Here is a 13563-nt window from a genome sequence, read left to right as displayed (position 1 = left end):
ACTGGCATCGACACCGATGAGGCCGAGTGAACTGGTACCGAAACAGTGGATGGAGATAATACATGCTTGTTCCACTGCCGGATACCAGCGGCTCAGTGCGGATCGGCACCGGAGATTCGGAGTCAAGATAGCTGAAGGAGTTGTTGTAACTGCTCCTTAAGCTGTACTTGGAGGATGGCCGCTATGCGATCATCTAATGAAGGCACCGGTACCGCCTTTTTCTTTTGCGGTACCTGCGGTGCTGCTCTACGCCCCGGAGATGAGGAGCCCGATGTCGAGGGACTCACCTCAATAGGGGTGGAGCGCTTCCGCTGGCGCCTCACGGTCGGCAGGACTGGACTCGCTGCAATCGAGACCGGAGGACGCTCCAGCGAGGAAGGCTTCTTAGCCGGCTTACCTGGGTGTTGCGCGGTGTCGATGAGGTGGGTGCCGATTGTACAGGAGCCGATACCGGTGTCGATGTCGCGGGATCGGACATATCGGTACCGAAAAGTAATCGCTGTTGAATTTCGCGATTTTTCAATGTACGTTTTTTTAACGTGGCACAGCGGGTGCAGGTGGAAGCCTGATGCTCCGGACCCAGGCACTGTAGGCACCAGTTGTGCGGGTCCGTAAGGGAGATAGGCCGTGCACACCGCTGGCACTTCTTGAACCCTGGCTGAGGGGGCATGAAAGGAAAAACGGCTTCCGCCAAATCGAAGGCCGAGGCCTCGATGGTGGCAAGAAGGCCCCGCCGGGGATAAAACCAATGTGAAGAAAAATTACAAGGTGTTTTTTTTTTATTACAAAAATAAATTAAAAGAAAAAAGGCAATAGGAACCAAAGGGTTTACGCGAGAGCGGGAAGGCGAAGAGAAAAATTTTCAACAGTCCGTGAAAAACACGTCTTCTTAGCTCCGCGGAAACTAAGAAACTGGGGACCGGCGCGCCCTGTCGGGCGGGAAGGCACTCGCGCCTTGCGCGGTGCGGCCTTACTAGAACTTTCCAAGTTCTTAGAGTGCAATCACTCTACAATTGTCCGCTACCGGTGCTCCGTCTGGTGCCGTCCACCCATCAGTCAAGATATGCCTGCCTGCTTGTCCTGGGATAATAATATATATATAAGTGTACTTTCAGTGGAAAATGATGTCATTCATTACAATAATTTGTTAATGGCCACCAAATCTTTTTAAAATTATTATAATTCCCTTTTTGTATGGCAATTGTTCTTTCCATATTATAAAATGACATAACGAATTCCACCAAAATGTGGTAGTTAAGCCTATTGTAATTTTTCCAATTATTGGTGATATGTTGTATGGCGGCTCCTGTCATAATTAATAAAAGTTTATTATTACTTGATGAAATTTGATTTTTTGCTCTCATTGACATCCCGAACAGAATTGTATCATATGATAAAGCTACATGGTTTTCTAGTAAACAGTTAATTTGAGACCAAATTTCCAAAAGGCCATGATACAGGGACAATAGAATATTAAATGGTCCAAAGTCTTTGCTTCTAGATTACAATGCCAGCATCTATTAGACTTAGAGCTATCTAACTTTTGGAATTTGGTCGTCTTTGAAGGGTTACCTGTAGCTGATGAAATTTGTTGATTCAGGCCAGGAGAGGACCGTGGCTACAGTTCGTCAGTTTGGAGCTGTGCTGAAGGATGCTGCTGAATGTGATGGAGTTGAGAAATGTTATAATGGCGGGAGCTTCTTTTGTGCCTATTGATTCTGCCTTTATTTTTCGGATTGGTATAGGTGGCAGTTAGCATTCCCTCCCCTTAGGCGAAAGAGACAGGGCCCTGGGGAGAGGGAGCGAGACGACGTTTGCGGCTATTCTGCCTTTTTTGAAATTCTGGTGCGAAGAGCCGCTGAACAAGAACCACTGCATTGCGGTTTGTTTGTGAAAGGAAAAAACTCCCTTGAGGTCCTAGAACTGACCTCCAAAAACTGACACAGTTTAAGGCAGTGTTCGCTGGTTTTAAATGATCCAGCACAAAATCTCTTGTGTCTGTTTGAGGAAAATATTTCCCCTTTTGTTTTAATTAAGCTGAGGGGAGGGGCTCTAGGTGTAGGGACTCCTACATATGCCCAGTAAGCTCAAAAACATACCTAGCTAGGGGAGAGCACTGGCACTCAGGCTCAAAGGACTTCAACAAGTGTGCCTGCATATCCCTAGCTTTTCTCCAGAGAAATGCATATTGTAATATCTGCGTAGAAGTGAGGTCTTGTCCAGGAAGCATCCTAATGTTGACATCAGTACTTTCAAAAGTATTGGGGAGAGTGGTGATCCTTGGGGTACTCCGCCTGATACAGCCCAATTTTCCAATCTTTCTCCATTTTCATGCTGTATGTTAGAAATCCTTCTAGCCAGATGTACACTTTACTGCTTATCCCTAGAAAGTTTAGGATCAGTAATAGGATTCAGCACAAACCGAGCACATTAACATTGGTTAAGGGTATGTACTACACTAATAGTATAGGAGTATCCAACCTCACTCCGAGAGCCTCAATCTAGTCAGATTTTCAAGATTTTGCCAATGAACATGCATGAGATTATCTGCATGCACTGCTTTCATTGTATGCAAATAGATCTCATGTACATTCACTGTACAGTTCAAGTCTTTACTAAAAATGTATCTTTTTGAACTAGCTTTTAATCTTTCTTCCTCTTGATTGTTCCATTGGTCAAAATTTAAGACACGGGTAATCAGGATGAGAACAACGTATCGGTAGTATTTCAAGTTTTAATGTATCTTGTTACTCTTTCCTGTCAATTCTTTGCAATTCCATTCTAATTTTTAGTTAACCACTCTGACCCATGCGTTGGATAAAGCGATGTATCAAGAAACAAATAGAAATCCTGAAAACCTGGAGGTCAGACTTGGAGAGGGCTGAGGTTGATCACTTTTGGTTTAGCTTATCTACTGTATCCTCTGCTATAAATGTCACTGCACGCCACTGCTGTAATGGCACCACCACTGAAAGTTATATAACATGGGGAAATACCAACTCTTCTGCAGAGCAAAGTAGTAATCTGCTGGGTCAAATATTAACTTCTGTTGTATATACTCACCTTTCTTTTTGTACCAAATTCCAAAACATGCCATCCACATCAGAGTAGAGAGGAATTATTTGTGCATTACAGCTGTAAAGAAATTAGTACAAATCATTAATAATAAAACCCCCTTTTTTTTTTCAAATTCTTTATTCATTTTTCATCTTACAAGTACACATTACATCATTTAAATCTTTTATACATCACTTGAATTTCTTTCTATTGTCATCGTAAATACATAAATTTATTCCCTCCCACCCACCTTTCCCTAATATTTCAATCAAAAATATCATATAAATATTGTATTCATTGATTAACCTTTAAATAGAACTTTATACCATCCCCCCTATGTATAAATATACTGTCAGTGGAAAATGATGTCTAATCGTTACAATAATTTGCCAATGGCCCCCAGATCTTTTTAAAATTATTATAATTCCCTTTCTGCAAAGCAATTATTCTTTCCATTTTGTAAATGTGGCACAACGAATTCCACCAGAATAATAAAACCCTTAGTCACACATGTGCATGCGCAGTCAGCAGAAAACAGAAGAGAATCAAGTCAGAAAGGGAGAACATGAGTGCAGCTGCCTGGAATAGTATACGTCAGCAGCAGAGAGGGATCCTGGGAGGCGTGGCTTAGAGGAAGAGTAATCCCGAAGCCTGACAGAGCTGGGGGGAGGGGCATGGCTACAAGGGGCGTAGTCCCTGTATGAATCTTAAAGAGGAGGAGCTCAGGAGACGTAAATTATAGGAGTCTCGGAAGTGGCTCAGAGGTGAGGAATCCCGGGTGATATTTTAGGTTAGGGAAGGCTGGGATGCTGATTTACAGCAGGAGTTCCGGGTGAGATTTAGAGTGAGGCGGGGGGGGGGGGTTGGAACGTGGCATAATTTGAGCTCAGATTCAAGATTCCTTTAATAGCATAGCATGACAATTTTGCATACGATGCCAAAGTAATACACTGATGAGGGTCACGTATTCAAAAAGACTACACTGACTTTTTTTTTTTTTTTTTTTTTAATTCATTCACTGATTCTTACGAATCATTTTAATGCATTAATGTGTGCAGTAGACTTGGAGGCCTGAGGGTCTAGCAGAGAAATTATACCGTAGATAGGTCATGAAATGAAACTGCTCTGAATATCTATAATAAGGCAAAGGGGTCAAATAGGTGAAGGTAATTAGGGGCTGAAAAGGGGTAGGTGGAAGAAAGGGGCTGGAGGTCAGTATTGTAAAAAGGGAACAAGTTAGAGAAAGGAGCTGACAATGGGGATGTGTAAGAGAAGGGGGCTGGGGCTAAAAAGGGGTTTGGAGCTGGGGCTGAAAATAGGGGACATGTGAGGGAAGGAGGCTTTACTAACACCCATTAATGTAACCAGCTTAAACACTTGTTTCAATAGAAACATAGAAACATAGAAATAGACGGCAGATAAGGGCAGATAAGGGCCCCCCCAAAAAAATAAGATATACTTTCCACAAGATGGTAAACAAATTGGGGCCAGGAGCAGTGGACCAACATGCAGTGTTCTCCCTAGGGCCTTTCAGCTGGGTGGTCCGCCCGGGTAATTTAGATCAGTGTTTTTCAACCTTTTTTGGGCAAAGGCACACTTGTTTCATGAAAAAAATCACGAGGCACACCACCATTAGAAAATGTTAAAAAATTTAACTCTCTGCTTATATTGACTATATATAAAGTAATTCTCTTGAATAGGAATCAAATAAACACAAAGAAAGTATTTTATAATTACTTTATTACGAAATAAAAATTATAAAAATTATAAAATACTTTATTCAGTGCGAAACCTGGGCCTGTTTGGCTGAACACAAAGCTGATATTCTGGCTGGAATCGAAGAAAGACACACACGTAGCTCTTCGTCAACAGCTCTCAGTCTCTCTCTGTATTTGGTTTTTATAGCATACAAAAATAGACAAATATACCCTCCATCCTTTTTATTAAACCACAATAGCAGTTTTTAGCGCAGGGAGCTGCACTGAATGCCCAGCGCTGCTCTTGACGCTCATAGGCTCCCTGCGCTAAAAACCACTATTGCGGTTTAGTAAAAGGGGACCATATTGTAAAATATAGACAGCAGATATAAATTCAGAACTGTGCATAGTAAGTGAAGGGAAGTTTTCATCTCTGGGAATTTACCCAGTTAACTATTAAGTTATTTGGGCAAATTCCTTTGAAAACTGTGGTAATACTGCCTCCACTTTGCTAAATTTAAAATCAAATCATTTTTCCTACCTTGTCTGGTGATTTCTGGTTGCACTTTCTTCTTCTTACTGTGCATCCAATCTTTCTTCCCTTCTATCAGCCTGTATGCTTTCTCTCCTCCTCACCTCATTCCCTCCCCAACTTTTTCTTCCTCTCTCCCTGACCTTTCTTTCTTTTTTTCTGTTTCTCTTCTTTCCTTCCGTTTCCCTGCCTGCCCCCTTTCTTTCTTTCTCCCTGCCGTTCCCCAAGCCACTGCCACTGCCATCGGGGAACAGGACCCACCAATGGATAACAGGCCCCAAAGCCGACGCGGACGCATGCTCTCCCTGACGTCAATTGTGCAATCGGAGAGGAAGTTCCGCCCAGCCAGGCAGCGATTGGCTGGCCCGAACTTCCTCTCCAACTACAGAATTGACGTCGGGGAGAAGAAGACTTATCGGCTCGATAGATTAGATCGCCAAGACAAAGTGAGTCCTGGGTGATCGACTCACTTTGCCTTGGCGAGCTACTGGCGCCCCTGCCTCGGGCCCCCTGTCAGCTCCGGGCCCGGCGGCCCTGCGGCACACCAGGCAACATCTCGCGGCACACTAGTGTGCCGCGGAACAGCGGTTGAAAAACACTGATTTAGATGACCGCACAGCTAAATTCTGCTGCCTCCGCTGCTGCTCAACATTTAAAAAAAAAAAAAAAAAAAAAAAAGCCGGCTTGATGATTTCACCTTAGCCCGTAGCGAACTTGTGCTCCGGGGCTTTAATGTGTGTGTGTGTAGGCTTCCCTTCTCTTCCCTCCGAAACCGGAAGTTATGTCCGGGGGGGGGAGGGAAGAGAAGGGAAGCCGGCACGCACATGTTAGATCCCCGAAGCATAAATTCACTACGGGCTAAGGCGGGAGACAGGTCAGTGAAGCTTTCCATTTGCTCTTCTTGCTGCCGGGTCCTGCTTACTTTCAGTTTCCGCGAAGGCAGGACCCAGCAGCATTTCCCCCAATCGATTGTGATCTTGGGCCGATCAGCCTTCTTCTCCGAAGGCAGAATTGACATCGGGGAGAAGAAGGCTGGTCGGCCAGAAGTAGGGAGAGCTTGGGGGAGGGGGGGCGGCGGCCAGCGGCTTTGGGGCCTGTTCCCCGATGGCAGTGACATTGGCAGTGGCTTGGAGGAGGGCAAGGAGAAAGAAAGTAAGAGGGCAGGAAGAGAAACAGAAAAAAATAAAGGGGGCATAAAGAGAGAAAGAAAGAAAGGGCAGGAAGAGAGGAAGAAAAAGTTGGGGGGAGGGGAATGAGTTCAGGAGGAGAGGAAGCATACAGGCTGAAAGAAGGGAAGAAAGATTGGATGCACAGTCAGAAGAAGAAAGTGCAACCAGAGACTCATGAAATCACCAGACAAGGTAGGAAAAAGCACAGTTACTTACCGTAACAGGTGTTATCCAGGGACAGCAGGCAGATATTCTTGACTGATGGGTGACGGCACCGACGGAGCCCCGGTACGGACAATTTTAGAGTGATTGCACTCTAAGAACTTGGAAAGTTCTAGCAGGCCGCACCGCGCACGCGCGAGTGCCTTCCCGCACGACAGAGGCGCGCGGTCCCCAGTTAGGATAAGCCAGCTAAGAAGCCAACCCGGGGAGGTGGGTGGGACGCAAGAATATCTGCCTGCTGTCCCTGGATAACACCTGTTACGGTAAGTAACTGTGCTTTATCCCAGGACAAGCAGGCAGCATATTCTTGACTGATGGGTGACCTCCAAGCTAACAAAAAGAGGGATGGTGGGAAGGTTGGCCATTAGGAAAACAAATTTTGCAAAACAGATTGGCCGAAGTGTCCATCCCGTCTGGAGAAAGCATCCAGACAATAATGAGATGTAAAAGTATGAACTGAGGACCAAGTAGCAGCCTTGCAGATTTCCTCAATAGGCGTGGAGCGGAGGAAAGCCACAGATGCTGCCATAGCTCGAACTCTATGGGCCGTGACAGAACCTTCCAGTGTCAGTCCGGTCTGAGCATAACAGAAAGAAATGCACGCTGCAAGCCAATTTGACAACGTACGTTTAGTAACAGGACGTCCTAATTTATTCAGATCAAAGGACAGAAAGAGTTGGGGAGATGATCTGTGGGGCTTAGTACGCTCTAAATAGTAAGCTAGAGCCCGTTTACAGTCCAAAGTATGCAGAGCCTGTTCTCCAGAATGCAAGTGAGGTTTCGGAAAGAAGACAGGCAGAACAATAGATTGGTTCAGATGGAATTCAGAGACAACCTTAGGGAGAAACTTTGGATGTGTACGCAGAACCACCTTGTCATGATGGAAGACTGTAAAAGGTGGATCCGCAACTAGTGCATGTAGCTCACTGACCCTCCTGGCAGAGGTAAGAGCAATAAGGAAAAGTACCTTCCAAGTGAGAAACTTGAAAGAAGCGGTAGCCAAAGGTTCAAATGGAGGCTTCATTAAGGCGGAAAGAAGTACATTGAGATCCCAGATAACAGGAGGGGCTTTAAGAGGTGGTTTCACATTGAAAAGACCCGCATGAATCTGGACACCAAGGGATGAGCTGAGAGGAGTTTTCCATGGACTGGCTCATGAAAAGCAGCAATAGCACTGAGGTGGACTCTGATGGAAGTAGACTTGAGGCCAGAGTCAGACAAAGAAAGAAGATAATCCAACAACGTCTCCACTGCCAGGGAAGTGGGATCAAAATGATGAAGAAGACACCAGGAAGAAAATCGAGTCCACTTCTGAAGGTAACATTACAGAGTGGCCAGTTTCCTGGATGCGTCCAGAATGGAGCAAACGGGCTGAGACAAAAGAGTATCCGTCGAAGTCAGCCCGAGAGATACCAAGCTGTCAGGTGCAGAGACTGGAGATTGGGATGTAGAAGGGTCTCCTGATGTTGTGTAAGCAGAGAAGGAAACAGTGGAAGAAGAAAGGGTTCCCTGGAACTGAGTTGAAGTAGAAGGGAAAACCAATGTTGCCTGGGCCACCGTGGAACAATCAGAATCATGGTGGCTCGTTCCCTCTTGAGCTTGAACAAGGTTCTTAACATGAGGCAGAGGAGGGAAAGCGTACAGGAACAGATTGGACCAATCGAGGAGAAATGCATCCGCTGCCAGACGGTGAGGGGAGTAGAGTCTGGAGCAGAATAGGGGCAGCTGGTGATTGTGAGGAGCTGCAAAGAGGTCTATCTGAGGAGTGCCCCACTGAGCGAAGATGGACTGCAGAGTTAAAGGATCGAGTGTCCACTCGTGAGGCTGGAGAATTCTGCTGAGCTTGTCCGCCAAGGAATTCTGTTCCTGAATGTAGATAGCTTTCAGGAATAGATGGTGATCTGTGGCCCAAGCCCAAATCTTCTGGGCTTCTTGGCACAAGAGGCGAGAGCCTGTCCCACCCTGCTTGTTGATGTAGTACATCGCAACTTGATTGTCTGTGCACAGCAGGAGGACTTGAGGAAAGAGAAGATGCTGGAAGGCCTTGAGGGCATAAAACATTGCTCTGAGTTCCAGGAAATTGATGTGATGCTTGAGTTTGGAACTCGTTCAAATAAGCTCCCCAGGCATAAGGGGAGGCGTCGGTGGTGATGACAAGTTGATGAGGAGGTAGATGGAACAGAAGACCTCTGGAGAGATTTGAGGATATCAACCACCATTGTAGAGACTGACGAAGAGATGATGTTACAGATATGTGACGTGAGCAAGGATCCGTCGCTTGGGACCACTGGGTAGCTAGGGTCCATTGAGGAGTGCGCAGGTGAAGACGTGCAAGTGGTGTGACATGAACTGTGGAGGCCATGTGACCCAAGAGTATCATCATTTGCTTGGCAGAGATGGAACGTTGTTGAAGCACCTGCTGACATAGAGATTGAAGCGTTTGAAGAGGGTTGGACGGCAGGAACGCTCTCATGAGGACTGTGTCAAAGATTGCTCCAATGAATTGAAGTCTCTGAGTGGGGATGAGATGAGATTTGGGTAGATTGATCTCGAACCCCAGCAAACGTAGAAATAGAATGGTCTGGTTGGTGGCCTGGAGTACTGTCTGAGATGAATTGGCCTTTATCAACCAATCGTCTAGGTAAGGAAACACCTGAAGGTGGTGGGAATGTAGAAAAGCAGCCACCACAATCAGACATTTGGTAAACACTCTTGGAGAGGAGGCAAGACCGAAGGGTAGCACCTTGTACTGGTAATGACAATGATTGATCATGAAGCGTAGGTACTGTCTGGAGGCCAGATTGATCGGTATGTGAGTGTATGCTTCTTTGAGATCGAGGGAACATAGCCAGTCGCCTTGATTGAGAAGAGGGTAAAGAGTGGCTAAAGAGAGCATTCTGAATTTCTCTTTGACCAAGCATTTGTTGAGATCGCGAAGATCTAGGATGGGTCTGAGATCTCCTGTTTTTTTGGGTACTAGAAAAAGCACAGTTACTTACCGTGACAGGTGTTATCCAGGGACAGCAGGCAGATATTCTTAACGCATGGGTGACGTCACCGACGGAGCCCTCGGTACGGACCTTTTTAACTAGAAAGTTCTAGTTGGCCGCACCGCGCGTGCGCGAGTGGCCTTCCCGCCCGACTGGAGGAGTGCGTGGTCCCAGTTAGGATAAGACAGCTAAGAAGCCAACCCGGGGAGGAGGGTGGGACGTAAGAATATCTGCCTGCTGTCCCTGGATACACCCTGTTACGGTAAGTAACTGTGCTTTATCCCAGGACAAGCAGGCAGCATATTCTTTACGCATGGGTGACCTCCAAGCTAACAAAGAGGGAGGGGGGATGGTTGGCCATTAGGAAAATAAATTCTGTAGTACAGACTGGCCGAAGTGCCCATCCCGTCTGGAGAATGCATCCAGGCAGTAGTGAGTAGTGAACGTGTGAACTGAGGACCAAGGTGGCAGCCTTGCAGATTTCCTCAATGGGTGTGGAACGGAGGAAAAGCTAACAGAAGCAGCCATGGCTCTAACCCTGTGGGCCGTGACAGCACCTTCTAGTGACAGACCGGCCCGAGCATAACAGAACGCGATGCAGGCTGCTAGCCAGTTGGACAGCGTCCGTTTAGAGACCGGGCGACCTAGGCGGTTAGGATCGACGGTCAGGAAGAGCTGAGGGGACAAGCGGTGGGCCCTTGTACGATCAAGATAGTAGGCCAGGGCACGCTTGCAATCTAGAGTGTGTAACGCCTGTTCCCCAGGATGTGAATGAGGTTTCGGGAAAAAAACAGGCAACACAATGGACTGGTTGAGGTGAAAAGCTGAGATCACTTTGGAAAGGAACTTAGGGTGGGTACGCAGAAGCACCTTGTCATGGTGAAAAAACAGTGAACAGTGGATCGACTACCAGTGCATGCAACTCACTAACCCTCCTGGCAGAGGTGATGGCAATGAGGAAAAGCACCTTCCAGGTGAGAAGTTTGAGCGAAGTTGTGGCAAGAGGCTCAAATGACTGGTTTCATGAGGGCAGCTAAAACCACATTCAGGTCCCAGACTACAGGAGGAGTGCTTCAGAGGTGGTTTGACATTGAAGAGGCCTCTCATGAACCGGGAAGACCAGTGGATGAGCCGTTAGAGGTTTCCCGAGGATAGGCTCATGAAACGCAGGTGATGGCACTGAGGTGGACTCTGATGAGGTAGACTTGAGGCCAGCATTGGACAGAGAGAGCAAATAGTCCAGTATCGTTTCCACCTGCAAAGAGGTGGGATCGTGATGACGCTGTAGGCATCAAGAGGAGAACCATGGTCCACATTCTGATGGTAACATTGGAGGGTGGTCGGTTTCCTGAGGCGTCTAGAATGAGACGGACAGGCTGAGACAGATTTCCTGGGGAGGTCAGCCCGAGAGAAACCAAGCTGTCAGGTGGAGTGAAGACAAGATTGGGATGCAGTAGAGACTGACGTTGTTGTGTAAGTAGAGTAGGAAACACAGGAAGAGGAATGGGCATCCCTGGAGCTGAGCTGAAGCAGGAGGGAAAACCAGTGTTGGCGAGGCCATCGAGGAGCGATGAGAATTATGGTGGCCCTGTCCCTGCGGAGTTTGGATAACGTCCGCAACATCAGAGGTAGTGGAGGAAAAGCATAGAGGAACCGATCCGTCCAGTCGAGCAGGAATGCATCTGGAGTCAGGCGATGAGGAGAAGAAGAGCCTTGGAACAGAACTGGGGGCAGCTGATGGTTGTGAGGAGCTGCAAAAAGGTCCACCTGCGGAGTGCCCCAGCGAGCAAAAATAGAGTGGAGTGTGGAAGGGTCCAGAGTCCACTCGTGAGGTTGAAGGATGCGGCTGAGGTTGTCGGCCAGGGAGTTCTGTTCGCCCTGGATATAGACAGCCTTGAGGAAGAGATTGCGGGCCGTGCCCAGGTCCAGATGCGGAGAGGCCTCCTGACAAAGGAGGCGAGATCCGGTGCCGCCTTGCTTGTTTATGTAGTACATGGCGACTTGAATTGTCTGTGCACAGGAGAAGAACCTGAGGGTAGAGAAGGTGCTGGATAGGCCTTGAGAGCATAGAACATGGCTCTGAGTTCCAGGAAATTGATGTGATGTTGACGCTCCTGAGGGGTCCAGAGTCCCTGGGTGCGTAGATCTCCGAGGTGAGCTCCCCACGCATAGGGGGAGGCATCCGTGGTGATGATCATGGAGTGAAGGGGGTAAATGAAAAAGAAGACCCCTGGAAAGATTTGAGGAGGTCAACCACCATTGAAGAGATAGATGAAGAGATGAAGAGACGATGTCACAGAGATGGGATGAGAAAGAAGATCCGTGGTCTGTGACCATTGGTCGGCAAGGAGTCCATTGAGGTGTCCTGAGGTGGAGTCGCGCCAGAGGAAGCACATGGACTGGTCGAGGCCATGTGGCCCAGGAGGACCATCATCTGACGGGCCGGGAATGGAGTGATGAAGGAGCACCTGACGACAGAGGTGGAGCAGTGTCCGTTGACGGTCGGAGGGGAGAAACGCCCTCGTTAGTGTGGTGTCGAGAACTGCTCCAATGAATTGAAGTCGCTGTGTGGGAAGTAGATGCGACTTGGGGTAGTTGATCTCAAACCCCAGGAGATGGAGGAGAGAGATGGTTGTGATGAGTGGCTTGTAGCACACGTGGAGACGTAGGTCGCTTTCACCAACCAATCGTCCAAGTAGGGGGAACACCTGGAGGTTCGTGAGACCTGAGGAAGGCCGCACCTACAATAAGGCACTTGGTGAACACCCTGGGTGATGAAGCGAGGCCAAAAGGTAGCACTTTGTACTGATAGTGGCGTTGTTGAACCTGAAATCGCAGGAAGCGACGTGAAGTCGGATTGATTGGAATGTGAGTGTAGGCCTCTTTGAGGTCCAGGTGAACATAGCCAGTCGTGCTGAGAGAGAAGAGGGTAGAGCGTGGCAAGGGAGAGCATTCTGAACTTCTCCTTGACATAGACACTTGTTGAGGTCCCTGAGATCGAGAATGGGACGGAGGTCTCCTGTCTTCTTGGGAACCCAGGAAGTAGCGGGAGTAGAATCCCTGACCCCTTTTGTTCCGGAGGCACCTCTTCGATGGCATTGAGAAGAAGGAGGGATTGGACCTCCCTCAGGAGGGATGGGGGTTTGGGAGGAGTGAGAAGCAGACTCTACGGGAGGGTTGTCTGGTGGAAGAGTCTGGAAGTTGAGAGAGTAGCCGTGGCGGATGATGTTGAGGATCCCACTGGTCCGATGTGATGACCTCCCTAACGGCTGAAGAAGATGTGGAGACGGCCTCCGAATTGGTTGTGGAAGAGTGCAATGAAGGTGGAAGACTGGCTATGGCCCTGGAAGAGAAGAGTCAAAAGGGCTGAGAAGGCTTTGCAGGTTGAAGAGGCTTGTTGGGTTGGTTGGACTGAGAACGAGCTTGGGCATGGTGTTGTTGCTGACGGGGCCGCCGAGGTTGTTGTGAAGGCGGATTGAGTGGTCTGGCTGAGAACCTGCGCTGATAGGAGGATTGAGGCCTGTAAGGTCGAGCAGGTGGAGCCTTTTTCTTTGGTTTAATCAGGGTGTCCCATCTGGTTTCATGGGCCGAGAGTTTCTGGGTGGTGGAATCCAGGGACTCTCCAAAAAGTTCATCCCCGAGACAGGGGGCGTTGGCCAGACGATCCTGGTGGTTAATGTCCAAATCCGATACTCTCAGCCAGGCCAGGCGGCGCATGGCGACAGCCATGGCAGAGGCACGGGAGGTCAGCTCGAAGGAATCGTAGATAGAGCGGACCATAAATTTTCTCAGCTGAAGGAGACCAGAAATCTGTTGTTGGAAAAGTGGAACTTTTCTCTCCGGAAGATACTTTTGGAGGGTGGACAACTGTTGGACCAAGTGTTTCATGTAAAATG

General features: G+C 47.9%; 1 protein-coding gene across 2 annotated transcripts in view; it reads right to left on the bottom strand.

The window, feature by feature from the left end:
* The window catches only part of SFPQ (splicing factor proline and glutamine rich), a 126226-nt gene that overhangs the window by 7758 nt on the left and 104905 nt on the right, over window positions 1-13563 (bottom strand). For both annotated transcript variants that reach the window (XM_033954419.1, XM_033954418.1), the window contains exon 11: window positions 3064-3135. The gene's annotated coding sequence lies outside the window, so the exon portion shown is untranslated. The remainder of the gene's footprint in view (window positions 1-3063; window positions 3136-13563) is intronic.

This window comes from Geotrypetes seraphini, chromosome 8 (assembly GCF_902459505.1).
Source record: "Geotrypetes seraphini chromosome 8, aGeoSer1.1, whole genome shotgun sequence".
Classification (NCBI taxonomy): Eukaryota; Metazoa; Chordata; class Amphibia; order Gymnophiona; family Dermophiidae; genus Geotrypetes; species Geotrypetes seraphini.
This window is presented reverse-complemented; position numbering and strand designations above follow the sequence as displayed.